Below are 13919 nucleotides of genomic sequence, written 5' to 3'. Positions count from 1 at the left end.
GCTTCTAGCATGGCATTGAAACTTCACGTTCTCTTCCTTGGTGGGGCTATCTCCCATGTAGTACACAGAAACAACAAAATGGTATAATACTAAAATCAATCGAAACCACTTATATGTTAATTACAACAAGGAGGTATATGTTGGAATTCGCTTGGTATTGACCCTTTAAGGTAGTGAGCCATTATAAAGAAAAACTTGACGACGACTGTCGCAAAGACATGGGTCTATACCGAGCGAGTAGTACCACTATCCGATTTCATAAGCCACTGTCTCGCTTGGTATTGACCCATGTTTCGGTAGAGACCCATTTAATGAACCAGACGTGACTTTTAAAGAGCATGAGATTTACCATAAAGCAACGTTGACGACCTCATTCGTTGCGTTGGAGTTGGTGAAACTGCGCATGCACAGGAAGTCTAGATGATCGAGGTTGAAAATGCAGGTCTCCCCTGACCTTGCAGGCAGTTGTATCTGCGCATGCAAAGGCGTTGAGCTCAACATAACTCTCAACTCCTCTTCATTATCTTCATTTATTTGCTCTAAAATAATTGACTCATTCGGATACGTTGGATGGCCCATGTGATGCAGAGCTTTGCCCTTGCCTTTCTTGAGTTGGGTCCCTGGTTGCCTCAGGCTCCTCCCTAATAGCCTTAAGCTCTTGAGGCTTCAAATCATTTTCCTTCAATATTGGTTGCTCCATAGATGCCTCAGGTTCCACCGTGGCCTGCTCTTGCCCCTCATCATCCCTTCTAGTTGGCTCTTCGATAATTGTCTCTGTTTCTTCCATGAACGCCTCAGGGTCCACTCTGGCTTGCTCATGCCCCTCTGCGGCTATCTCAGTATGCCCATTTGTGTCGTTTCTCTCGACCCGTGATTGGGTCTTTCTGTTATTTGTTTCAGCCCTAGACTGCTCTGTCTATTGTGCACGACGATGGAGAGGGGAGATGTTGAGATTATCCATGGTTCTACTATCCCGGATAGGCACTGGCTGAAGCATCCCATCGTAGTGAAAACGCAGCCTACGAAGAGTATCAAAATCCCGCGGCATGATTGTGACGCGGTGTGCATGGGCAGTCAGGATATATCCATCGCTGAAGAATTCCACGAGGTAGTCTTCAGCAATTTCTTGAAGGCAAAGTAGTGCACTGCTGGCCCATCGCATGCCGACTCTCCACTACTCGCAAATCTCCCGCACTACTCGCTGGAAAGGGAGACGTGAAATAGCAGGTTGAACGTGTCGTTTTATCCTGCACAGCTCTTGCAGTACACCTCTATGCATCTCATATCGGCGTCTTCTTGCTTGAGCATTCAAAGATTCACCAGTTGTCCTCCTAGCCGTGGCCTTTACACGAGGCATCTCTACAAATAGCATAACATCAAAAGACAATTCATTTGTCAGCACAAGGGACTTCAGATTTTAGAAAAGGTCAGTACCAAGAAAATAGGTGCATAGGAAAGAGTTTGCCTTCCCATATTTGCTCAGTAGTTACCTTAGGAAAAAGTAATAGCAGACATCACTTATATTGTCAAAGGTCAATACCAAGCGAATAGGTACATAGGAAAGAGTTTGCCTTCCCATATTCGCTCGATAGTGACCTCAGAAAATAGTAATAGTAGAAATGAATTATATTTTCTAAGGTCAGTACCAAGCGAATAGGTGCATAGGAAAGAGTTTGCCTTCCCTTATTCGCTCGGTACTGATCTAATAAAATAGTAATAACAGACATGACTTATATTTTTTGAAGTCAATACCAAGCAAATAGGTGCATAGGAAAGAGTTTGCCTTGCCTTATTCGCTCGGTAGTGACCTTAGAAAATAGTAGTAGCAGACATGACTTATATTTTTCGTGGTCAGTACTAAGCGAATAGGTGCATAGGAAAGAGTTTTCCTTGCCTTATTTGCTCGATAGTGACCTCAGAAAATAGTAATAGCAGGCATCACTTATATTTTCTGAAGTCAGTACCAAGCGAATAGGTGCATAGGAAAGAGTTTTCCTTGCCTTATTCGCTCGGTAGTGACCTCAGAATATAGTAATAGCAGACATCACTTATATTTTTAGAAGTCAGTACCAAGCGAACAGGTTTGCATCCCCTGCAACAAAATACCTTATTCGCTTGGTAGTGACCTCAGAAAAGTGTACAAGCAAGCAAACAGGTTTGCATCCCCTGCAACAAAGTACCAATGTGAAGGAGACGTTTAAATCCATGCGGTCCTAAGTGTCATGTCGTTCCCTCCCATCACCTCCCCTAATCTCGGGGGGTTGGTACCATTGATTCTCTCTCCCACGCCCACCTTTCATGAAACCGCATGGCAGTACCACCCCTCACAAACCACTCACTCATAAGCCAGAACCCAGGCTCTGCTTTTTAGGCATGTCCATCTAGTCTATTTAACCACCAGTTGTTTCAGAACCTTCCTCAGGGTTTCGCAAAACAACTACAAGAAGCTTAGGATAGTGGTGATGTCTTTCCAAGGTATACTCCCGCAACGCCAGTAGCACCGCATCTGGGCCCTCCTCAGGAGGTCCCCCCTTGGCCCTCCCTCGATGTTACCCTTAATGTTATGGATCGACACAGCCCGGGAGTGGTCGCTGTCAACACGGGAGTCAATTCTCGAGGTAAGCCGTTGGTAATTCTTTGCTTTCTGCTCCCAATTTCCAAGCTCCTAGTTTGAAGAGCTTATTTGCTAAATGCTCTGTGCAAGATGCTAGCCTGAAGCTTCAGCAAATACTGATCGTCAGGCACAGGATCTCAATCCTTAAAGACTCTCTAGAAGCAAGAAGGCCTGAAGACATGCAGCGATTGCTCGTCGAGAATGGCTCTGTAGAGGCTATCTTTAATTGGCTACAGGAGATGAAGGATGAAGTGCTTGAGCTAGCCAGTAAATATGAGGAAGCCATTAACTTTGCCAACAGGCTTCAGCAAGAGATAGTCTGGCTGTGAAGGAAAATGACTATATGGTTATTGCAAACCATAAACCCTTGGAAATTACTAGGCTACTCTTTGTAAAGTCTGAAGTGTTTTCTAACTCAAAACCCGGTGTTAAGTTGTAATTTTGTTTCTTTCTTATAAATTCAAAACGCTGATTTGGTAAAAAAAAAAAACCCTAAATCAGCAACAAACAGGGTTTACCTTCCCCTTATTTGCTTAGTATTGACCTCTGTACTAGCAGACATCACTTAACTTTTCTTTTGGTCAATACCAAGCGAATAGGGGCATCGAACTAAGTGACCTTCCCTTATTCGCTTGGTACTGACCAAGGATGATGGTCAGTACCAAGCGAACAGGTGCAGCAAACAGGGTTTACCTTCCCTTATTCGCTTGGTACTGACTACACAAAATACAAGTGCACAGAAGGGTAATAAGTAGCATACCTCTTCACTGTGTGTAGAGTTCCGCGTCACTGAAGCACTGCAGAACAAGAGTAAGAGAAGGAGGATGCGCGAGAGTAAGAGGTGATGGAGTTTTCTTACCGCGTAGCGTCAATGGGGGTAGAGTTAATTAGAATGATGCACAGTAGAGGACGCGAAAAGAGGTAGAATATATGAAACTTGAGATGTTTGGCGGGGGTACTGCCTCAACTTAGAATGCTTACCTCGGGGAGGGTGACAACTTCACTTATGCGCGAGATTGTGGTTGGTAAATCGTACTGCATGGGAATCTGAGACCATTTATTACTGGTTTTCCTTGTGAGCATAGCCCACGTGCCTTTTTGAGTGACCGTTTAGGGTCAGACAGACGCCAATCTCCCTTGCAGTCGCCATGTCCATCTCCAAGTGCAACAAACACATCGCCACTGCCTTTGCCTTTTCTGCGCTCTTCCCATTGGCTAGCTCTCATGATCCTGCGTTTAGAGTCAGACGCCGATCGTCCTTGCATTTTCCATCTCTATCTCCAAGTAGAACAAACAGATCGCCATTGCCTTTGTATTTTCTGCGCTCTTCCCCTTGGCCACTTCTCGTGATCCTGCGTTGAGAGTCAGACGTCGATCGCCCTTGCAGTCGCCATCTCCATGTTCAAGTAGAACAAACAGATCGCCATTGCCTTTGCATTTTCTGCGCTCTTTCGCTTGGCCACCTCTCGTGATCCTGCGTTGAGCGACCTCCACTGGGTCGAGTCCTTTGCTGCCACGTCGCCATTGCCATCGCCACCTTCTGGTTCTTACTGTCGGTGGCCTGCGACATCACCATCCAACTCGGCGCCATTGGATATTGCAGAGATAGGTTCTTTCTCCTTGCCTCTCCCCTTCCTGTGTGCTGTTAATTGTGTGCGCACCGAAGCCACTTCGTTAGGGTAAAATTAAAAGTCTCAAACCGCATGCATGGTTAGAATAATTACTCCTTATGTGACCGTGCTTGAGTTTGAGCATAGTGAGTGAGTAGGCTTATAAATCTATCACTGATAACATCAAATGCTCTGTTCTTATCCACTTGTTCCGAATGCTTGGGTCACACGACAGAACCAAGCGAATAGGGCCCTTTGGAGATTCTTGGGCCCCTATTCGCTTGGTTCTGACTCAAGAGCCATCACCTTTTATGACATTAGCGCACAGGACAGAACCAAGTGAATAGGGCCCTTCGGAGATTCTTGGGGACCCTATTCGCTTGGTTCTGGATCAACAGCCATCACCTTTTATGACATTAGTGCACGGGACAGAACCAAGTGAATTAGGGCCCTTCGGAGATTCTTGAGGCCCCTACTCGCTTGGTTCTGACTCAACTAACGTCACCTCTTATGACATTAGCACACGGGAGAGAACCAAGAAAATAGGGCCCTTTGGAGATTCTTGGGGCCCCTACTCGCTTGGTTCTGACTCAACTAATGTCACCTCTTATGACATTAGCGCACGGGACAGAACTAAGCGAAAAGAGACATTGAGGGGTACTTGAGGCTAAATATTCGCTCGGTTATGACACCAAATAGTTTTAACTTGCTTTTTCTTTCAGTCATGGGGATCATAGTCCTGGAGATAGACATGAGCGAGGATACATGTGAAGAAAAACTATTCACGTTCTTATACAATGCCCGTGCTCATCACCGTGCACCAGAACTATCAGGAATGTTCAATGCAGAGTTTTCTATACAGAGGATTATAGATTGCTCATTTGAGTACCTACAAACCCATTTGCAACAGTATGAGGCAGTCACTTGTGACAATTCCATGACAGTTGATGGCATGAGATATGTGCACCCAACCAACCTTGACCCTGACAAGAGTGCTTCAAGGAGATTGAATCGCTGTCTAGAAAAGTGTCTCTCCAATGCACTGCTTGTACAAGACAGGTGTATGAAGCACTTCAAAAAGTGTCGCTTAGTGGAATTCTACCACGGGTTTGTCTGTTATTTATACTTGCAGACGTATGGTGAGTCAGAGACTTCCCAGTCAACAACTTGAACACGGTAGTTGTCCATTGGCGCCGGAGGAAGAGGTAGAGGATGTGGAGGTGCAGTTCGACCCACAAGAAGAGCGGGTAGAGGTACTAAAGGAACATTTGATGCGGGCTTAACTCTTGTTTCTGTTGCGGATGCAGCAATAGGGTGCAAGCAAGAACGTCCAAGTAAGGAAGTGGCTTTGCCTCTGAATTGTGCTCCCAGCTTTGCTATGGAGGGGGACACCCACTATGTTCTGCTCACAGATATCATGCATGAGCTCAATATACGAGAGGACTACTGCCTTAGCGGCTCACACGAATTTTTGTGAGGCAGACATGGGGTTTGTGGACGATGATGGAGTGGACCAACATCTTATTGCTGACACAGCTGTCCTCCGCGACTCACAGTTCACTTCAGGGTGGCAACTGATCAAAGATACGTTCAATGAAGTGAAGTCCGGAAAGGCCAATTTGCCAACAGAGGAGCAATTGAATCGACAACAAAACAACACGTCTTGGAAAACATGGGTAGGCACGTAGCACCCAGAGATCAGGTAATGAATAGTCAGTCTATTCACTTGTGCGGGAGGTCGATGCTGGAAATGGACAAGAATCAGATGGTAACTTTTGTCATTCATTCAGATGGTATTAGAGATGGTCCAGTGATAAAATATCATGATCATTTTTTTTGCTGCCAGGTGCTAGTGTATGACGATAGATTCCTTAGAAGAGCGGGAGGCTCACGGCAAGGGCTTGTCACTGGAGTCCAAGGCAAGGATGCAGCGTTGTCTCACTACATCGGGCGTTTCAACCACGAAAAGGTTTGTAGAAACAATTCAAGTACTTGGCAATTGTCCTCATCTCACTTACGGCCCATAAATTCATTACAATTTTTATGTAGATCATAATATACCACAAGGAATACTCCGATGACAATGCAAAGTTCCCACTGTTTGCAATGAAAGTTATTACAAGATTGTGTGGTGGGCACCCCCTCCCACTAAACGCAAAAAGACTAATTATGATTGAGAAACAGTTTGCTCTACGCGTATTTGGCATTGGGTATGGGTGCCAAGCACTCAGAGCCCCCTATTTCATGTCCTACACTGCTTAGCCTCTGGCTGCAGGGGTTGAAGACTCGGAAAGCTTAGATCCATACAACAAGCGGCTGTTTCTGAGGGAAAGAAGACGCCTGATGCCCATGGGGATGCTGCCATCAACAACAGAGGAACGAGCTCGTCTACAAAGATTGCACATTGAAGAGGTACAAAGTGAGGAAGAAGGAGGTGCATCGAAGAGGATAAAAACGACGGTCTTAGATCCATCTTATCCCGCTCCTGACTTGTTACCGTCTCCACCTCGCATGGCGCTCCGTCGCATTTGAAGCTCCCCAAGCCATCTGTTTCTTCTCTTTGCGGATGTGTTGTAAAGACCGTGTAATTTCTGAACTCTTAAGAAGTTCTTTCTGCCTTGCTCTATGAATTAGTCGTCTATAAGTCCATTGGTGTAACTCTAATAGGCTATTGGCCTTTTCTTTTCCTCCCCCATGTCTAGTGTGCTTAAAATAACCTGTTCTTGCCATGTAGTGGGTTTTTTCCATGCCTTGTGTGGACCATATTGATAGTGAGCCGTATGTCTTGGCAAAATATGGACCATGGTTGAGCAGTATGTGCTGCATTGAAATAAAACAAAATGGTCAGTAGAGTACAATTTAAAATTTTGTTTTGTATACGTAGAATGCCAACTCACCATGTAATGCATGTGTGATATGTTGCCCACCCCACCCTGTAAGGTAAGCCTTTTTCCAATCCATCAAGGCTGCTTGAAATGATGTGAGCTTACTTTGGTCCCAAGAATGCTGCTCAGCGTAATGGAAAATTTTAGCTAGTGATTTCCACACGTTCGCCTTGTGATTCTAGATTGCCCCACCACCAGCATTGTCTTTAACGACTTTATGTAACTGTTTTCATTTGTTGAACAGGTTTCTCCTTTCTTCTCTATCTGAATCTTTGATGCTAAACACAAGAAACCTTCTTGCCTTCACTCCGCCTATCGATGCTTTCCTCGGTACCTTGTACCGACTTTGAGACATCTTAGGGTCCTCTTCGATTTTGACATTGCCTCCATGCAAACCAATGTCTGAGAGCATTCCCTCTAATGCTTTGATTACTCTTTTTGACTCATTCTTTGGCTTTAATGTCCATGCAAAACATATGTACAAATGAACCACCTTTTCAATTATTCGACAGAGTGCATGAAGTGTACAGACGTGAAATCTACTCAGAGGAATATCAAGCACTGGTTTAAAAGTTTTATCTTGAAGATGTCTCTTGGGAGCTCTATTCCATTGCACACTCTCAAGTGATTGTGCATCAGCCATGCAATATAAGCATGGATTTGCCATAGCTGCTCCGTGTGTTATGTTGTACATACACTTAAGAGTCTTTAAGTCACTTGCCATGTGCCATTCCACTGTGTAGTCACCAAATCCTTCCATTCAAAGAACAGCTCCGTTTCTTTGTTCAATGATGATAGAAGGAATTTGGGTTTGACTAAAAACCCAATTGAGGATTTCAAAATTTTCCTTATCAACCTGCAGGTGAAAAACAAAAACACAAAATCAAGAACCAAATAATCAATATTTTTGTTATTATAGAGTGAATGAAGTATACCTGAAATGATCCTAGAGTTAGAATGTTGTTTTCTGATTGCACGCTGAAGTATCGTGGATCCTCTTTCGCTATTGATGGATCGAGAGCTCTGTTCATGAGGGTAATGGTGACTCTCTCCAGCTTCTTGTTCTTTAGGACCTCGCACTCATCGAGCTTCAAAACAAACTTGAGAACCCCACCACACTCGTCTCGACTAATGTCAAAGAAGTGAACTGCATACCTTTGCAATGCTTCAAGATCAACAAAGAGGTTGTTGTGCTCGTTAAACTGTACCTCTCTGCCGCCCTTGCCTAAGCATGTTGCTTCAATATGGAATGGTGACCCAAGTTTCTCAAACACCTCATCGTCTATGTGCCGGCAAGCAGCCTTTACATGTGATGGCTTTGGTAGCAATGATCCTCTCTGTAGTTTATTTTGAGACTTTTTAGTTAATGCTTTGAAGAGTGCCCTGTATCCCATTTGCAAGATGCCACTCTCATCAGTATTGCTTGTACTTCCATTGGTTCCAACTGATTCTCATTCATGAAGGAGGTAAGTAGCCTCCCTTTCAACTTACGAAATTTTTTCTGAGTTATCATCTCTTCAACTACTTCTTTTGGAACTAGACGGCTAAAATGCACTCCGGTATTGAAGCCTGCACCGTTCGAGTTTGGATGCAGTAAAGACCTACCAAAAAAGCACCATGCGTTGTGATCATGTATAGGAAAGTAAGTGTATCCATTTCTTAATAAAGCACACTGAAGAAACAAACTTCGAGTTACCTTAAAGCTCGTATTCGTTTTTTCAGGCCACCACTACCAACCTTCATGTTCTCAATGTTGCACAGATCTCGTTTTCTTTTTCGACTATCAAGCACGGTGTCTTTCTCTCGCAAACTTGTGATCTTGTTCTCAAGGCCTTGGATTGTCTCTCTGTTTGATGAAATCTTTTGAGAGCATGCTTCATTAAGTTTCTTCAGCTGCATGTTCTCCATCACCAGGAAGTTTCTTTGCCTTTCCGCATTCAATCCTCTCATTTCCAAATGTTCGGTGTATCCCAATAGCCTATCCTTGCCATCGCTTGTGAAATGTAAGAGGTTAGTGATATTAGCAAAGGGAGGTGACACATTTTTCATAGGATCCTTTGGATAAATAGACCCATCGGTCCACAAATCCAAATGACGTTCCTTGTTTGTCCTTCTAAGTTCTTTCTCCCGTTGAGATAAGAAAGACTCCCTTATACGTTTCTGCAACGGTGCGTACTCTTGCAATACATCAACATAAAGATGATGTGTGTTCTTTCTTTGGGTAAGTGTTAAAGATGAAGGGGCTGAGGATTGTAAGTTCACATTAATGTTTTCATCAGGAAAAGATGCGTTCTCCATTCCTAGAGGTGATAGAGAAGAAGACAGAGAAATATCTCAAGTTTTGGGAGGGAAGGCCATATTCTCAAGTTTAGAGTTGATAGAGTTCGTGTGGCTTATGTTTCTGAAGGGAACGCTTGTAAGTTGGCATGTCAAATCATTAGTCATACGGTTAGTTGGATTCCTGACAAGAGAACGAAGGATAAGAATGATAAAGACGGCGGCTACCTACCAAAGAATGTCATTTTGGCTTTTTGTTGCGCAGAAAAGTATCACATAAAATGCACAATTTAACATTTTCATTTTCTCTCTCTAAGCCGCGTGACACTTCTTATAGGGCCCAAAAGTGAGTCCAACTTTCTCCTAATGTCAAGTATGCAAAAGACTATGCCTTGGTCACTACCTTGGAAGGAGTGAAGGATGAGGGAGGTGACAGAGACGGTACTATAAGGATGGTGTTTTTGTGCTCGCTTCTACCCCTTTATATATGCTTTTCATGGTGCATTATTCTTTGTGCATGCTTTTCAGTTCCTTACCTTGCACATTGTTACTTTCGGCCACATGTTTCCTCACGTCACAGATTTTTGCATAATCACTGTGGCTATCCTTCACCTTTAGCTATAAGTTCACATCGGCTTCTCTTTTTTGAGTTTTTTTCTCTCGGTTATTTGAGGATGAAAAAATATCCAACACCCATTTTCCTAAAAGTAGGAGCTTTTAGAATCTTCCTTGTTCATATAAAATTTAAAACATACAATTCATATAACTTACACATATGATGTCTGATTTTAGAACAAATCATTTTGGACAAGTCCCTATTTTTTTTAAAAAAATGATAATGCTCCTAATTGTAAAACAAAAGCCTTGAGTGGACACAAATTTTATTGACAAAAGAACTTAGATACATTACGTATACCAAATGAACACCAAAATATATAATTAGAAATGGTTAAAGAAACAAACTATGTGCAATATCATTAGGGGATGTTTGAGGTCTCCTTTTTGCCCTATAAGAAATGGTAGAGAGAGAAAAAACTTAAAAATTGATAATGCTCCTAATTTTAAAACAAAAGCCTTGGGTTGACACACCTTTTATTGACAAAAGAACTTAGATACATTACGTATACCAAATGAACACCAAAACATATAATTAGAAACGGTCAAAGGAACAAACTATGTGCAATATCATTAGGGAAAGTTTGAGGTCTCCTTTTTGCCCTATAAGAAATGGTAGAGAGAGAAAATGTTAACAAGAAATTAAAAAACCCAAAATTGGTGAGAAGACTCAACCTTTTTACTGGGTGAATAGGATGTCACTTTTTGCGGCCCCACATGTAGTGTCGTTTTCAAATCTCTTTGATATGTATTCTTTTCTCAAAAATTCTCTCTCTTAAAGAACTTGTTTTCTCTTTTGGTCCACATTTCAAAAAAATTTCCCTACTCCTTTCGTCACTTTATCACACCTTTCTTTGCACCATATCCAACCCATCATCTTCTCCATATCCAAGCTTTGGTGGCCCCATGAATCCTATTGAGGGAGATATCTATCATCTCCATGTTGAATAGGGTTTGTGAAACTTCTCCTTTTGCCATTAAGCAATGAGATCAAAGGGAAAGAAGCACATTGACCTATGGAAAAATGGTAGATTGTATCCTATAGACCCGATCACCAAATGCACCCACCATTTTTTGACTGCTCTTCATTGACGGTATGAAAGGGCTATTAAGCTATACACAAAACCTCATAGCAGAAAGGAAAACTATGAAGATGGAGAATCATTTTCTACAATAGTTCAAGGATTCTCTTAATGATCACCTTCAAGAAAGCAAGGAGACGGTAAAGAACCTGCAGTCATACAACCAACAGAAAGAGGAAAGAGCTTGGGCTTAGACAAAGACAAAGGAAGTTGAAGAATATTGAGATTCTCAAGCGAGGAAGTAGAGGTTTCAATAGAACAATCAAAGCACATAGGTAAAACTAATCTATTTTTCAAATTGTTATTTTTGTTTTGCAAGTCAGTATCTGTGGGTACTATAGTTTTTGTAAGTTTGTGTTTACCTCAGATCCTTAGTTTAGCTAGACTATTCACCAAGAAACCTTGGAGAGCCTTTCCACATCAACAACATATATCCTAGTAGGAATAAAGACCTCAAGTTGAACTCTTCCAACAATCCGTTCTTTAACTTGAGAACTTTGTAGAGGGGCAATGATAAAATTATTTGATCTTCAATTATTGAGGTGAATGGGCAAGTCATACTTGCGATCAATTAGATGAAAGTGAAATAACAAAAGATAGAAAACTTAATAGGGTATCAATAACTCTCATGAGTAGAGATCTTGATACTAGACATAGAAAACCAACCCTAAAAATTCTAGTGTGTATCTAGAGAAGAACATTTTGTGGACAGAGTAGGTTCATAGTGAGGATTTTAATGTGCTAGTTTGGGTTTTTCAACACACTAGTATCTCTGCAATAATCAAAGCCCAACATGCTAGGGAAGAATAGATGTTGAGGGTTTGAAAGGTACAAGGTGGAATGGCACATAGAGGAGACCTAAAGACACTAAAGTGTATGTACAATGTGTCAAAGCATACCAATGCCCAAATACTTTTATCTATTGCATGGGTGCCACAAAGGAGCTAGATTCTGCTAATTAGAACACAGTCCCAAATAGAAACTCTAAAGATCCAAGCTTTTTTAGATGTTCCCCTATCAAATATTTACATGTGCACATTGCATACATTGTGTAGAATCATTGAGAAGATTGTGCACCTTTACATAGAGTTTGCATGGAAACTACAACCTTTATCAGCCAAAGAAACTGTCATAAATAGTATTGGACTTCATGGGGGGAATGTGATGATTGAGATCATCTGGTGGACATAATGTTCCAAGGGAATCTTCTATCAGTGGGGTGAAGGCCAAGACCTTCACCCCACTAGTAGAAGAGGTCATCCAAATGGAATTAATGTTCCTAGGAGAGCTATTAGTGAGGTGAAGGCCATGACCTTCTTAGGATTCCATGGAAAACTAAGTTATGATTATGAATTCCGATTCTTCAAATTTTCTTCAACAAATGTTACGCAAAACAAGATCACAATAAAGAAAAAAATTACTAGAAGATTTGGATGTTGTTGTAGCTTTATAGAGAAGTAAAGAAAAGAAGGAAAGATGCATATAGGAGGTCATATGGAAATAAAAGGTTTTTACAATGGCTTTCCACTAGAGAGAGGCAAGGAAGAAGATGGAAAAATGCAAGGATCAATTATGGCTGCTTGATCCAACATTGTTATTTTCATTTTTTCCCCTCTACTACAAGTACTCTTGCTTCTTTATCCCTGTAATTGCTTGCCTATGTCACTAGAAGAGGGAAATATATAACTAGCCATAGTGCCATAGTATGAACTTCATGATCCCATAAATTCTAAAGCAAGTCAAAAGACTCTAATGGCTTCTTGCTCTTCAAGAAGTATCATTTTTTCCACTCCAAGTTATGAATCTTTTTCGATTCATCTTGAAGTAATGCCAAATTCTTAGCCCCTCAACTATTTGTTACGATGCCTACTTTGAAAATATCATAAAAGTATGCAAAGTTTCCAACTTTTTGCTCCTTTGTAAGGTTAGCAAAGACCTTATGAAAGTCTCAAATTTCACTGTTGAATTTAGTCTTCAAGAAATCAGGCTCCAACTTGAAGGGAACATTAAATATTTCATGACATAAGAAAACTTTAATAACTGCTTCACTTGGTAGAGTAGATCCATCATCTATCATCACTTATCTCTTCAACCTCTTCAATCTCCATGCCTTCCAAACCCTTCCTGTTGCTAGAGGCCTTGTCTGTAAAAAAGAAAAAACAATAAATTCATACATTAAGACCACTTAATCATATATCACAACATATTCCACAATGCAATATATATGGAAGGTATCTAACTTAAGAGATTCTATATTTAATACATGTTTCCTTGCTACATGAAAATAAATTGCATGGAGAGCCACCCATATACATAGTTTTTGTCCAAGGAGGATACATCTTGAAAAACTTAGATCAAAAGATTATAATCCAAGAAGTATCCTCCCTACACAAAAATACAATGCTTGGTGAGCCACTCCACCCATTTACATAGTTTTTGCATAGGAAGGACATGAGTTAAATGGAAGATACACATTGCTACTAATAGATTAAATAAAAAATGTGTCCTCCCTACACGTATACAAAGTTTTTGCGCAAGGAGGATACATGTTGAATTTTTTTTTAAAAAAACTTATACTCTAAGAAGTGTCCTCCTTATGCGATTTTAGTAGTCACAGACAGGAATTCAAGTACGCTAAATTTGCGCAGGAGGACACATGTTCAATGGAGAAAATGAATCTTGTTCACACTTAAGAAATAAGTGAGGAAAAAAATGCACCTTCATGTCCTCGAAGCATCATTTTGTCTCGAAGGTCACGCTCAAAAATTTGGACAAAATTGAGAAGATTAAGAAACAATGAGGTTTAGAGGAACTTTGGGATATATATAACATATCA

The sequence above is a fragment of the Adiantum capillus-veneris genome, chromosome 4 (genome assembly GCF_014529385.1).
Source record: "Adiantum capillus-veneris isolate H3 chromosome 4, ASM1452938v2, whole genome shotgun sequence".
NCBI classification, from domain to species: domain Eukaryota; kingdom Viridiplantae; phylum Streptophyta; class Polypodiopsida; order Polypodiales; family Pteridaceae; genus Adiantum; species Adiantum capillus-veneris.
The sequence above is the reverse complement of the archived record's forward strand: the minus strand, read 5'-3'. Positions refer to the sequence as shown.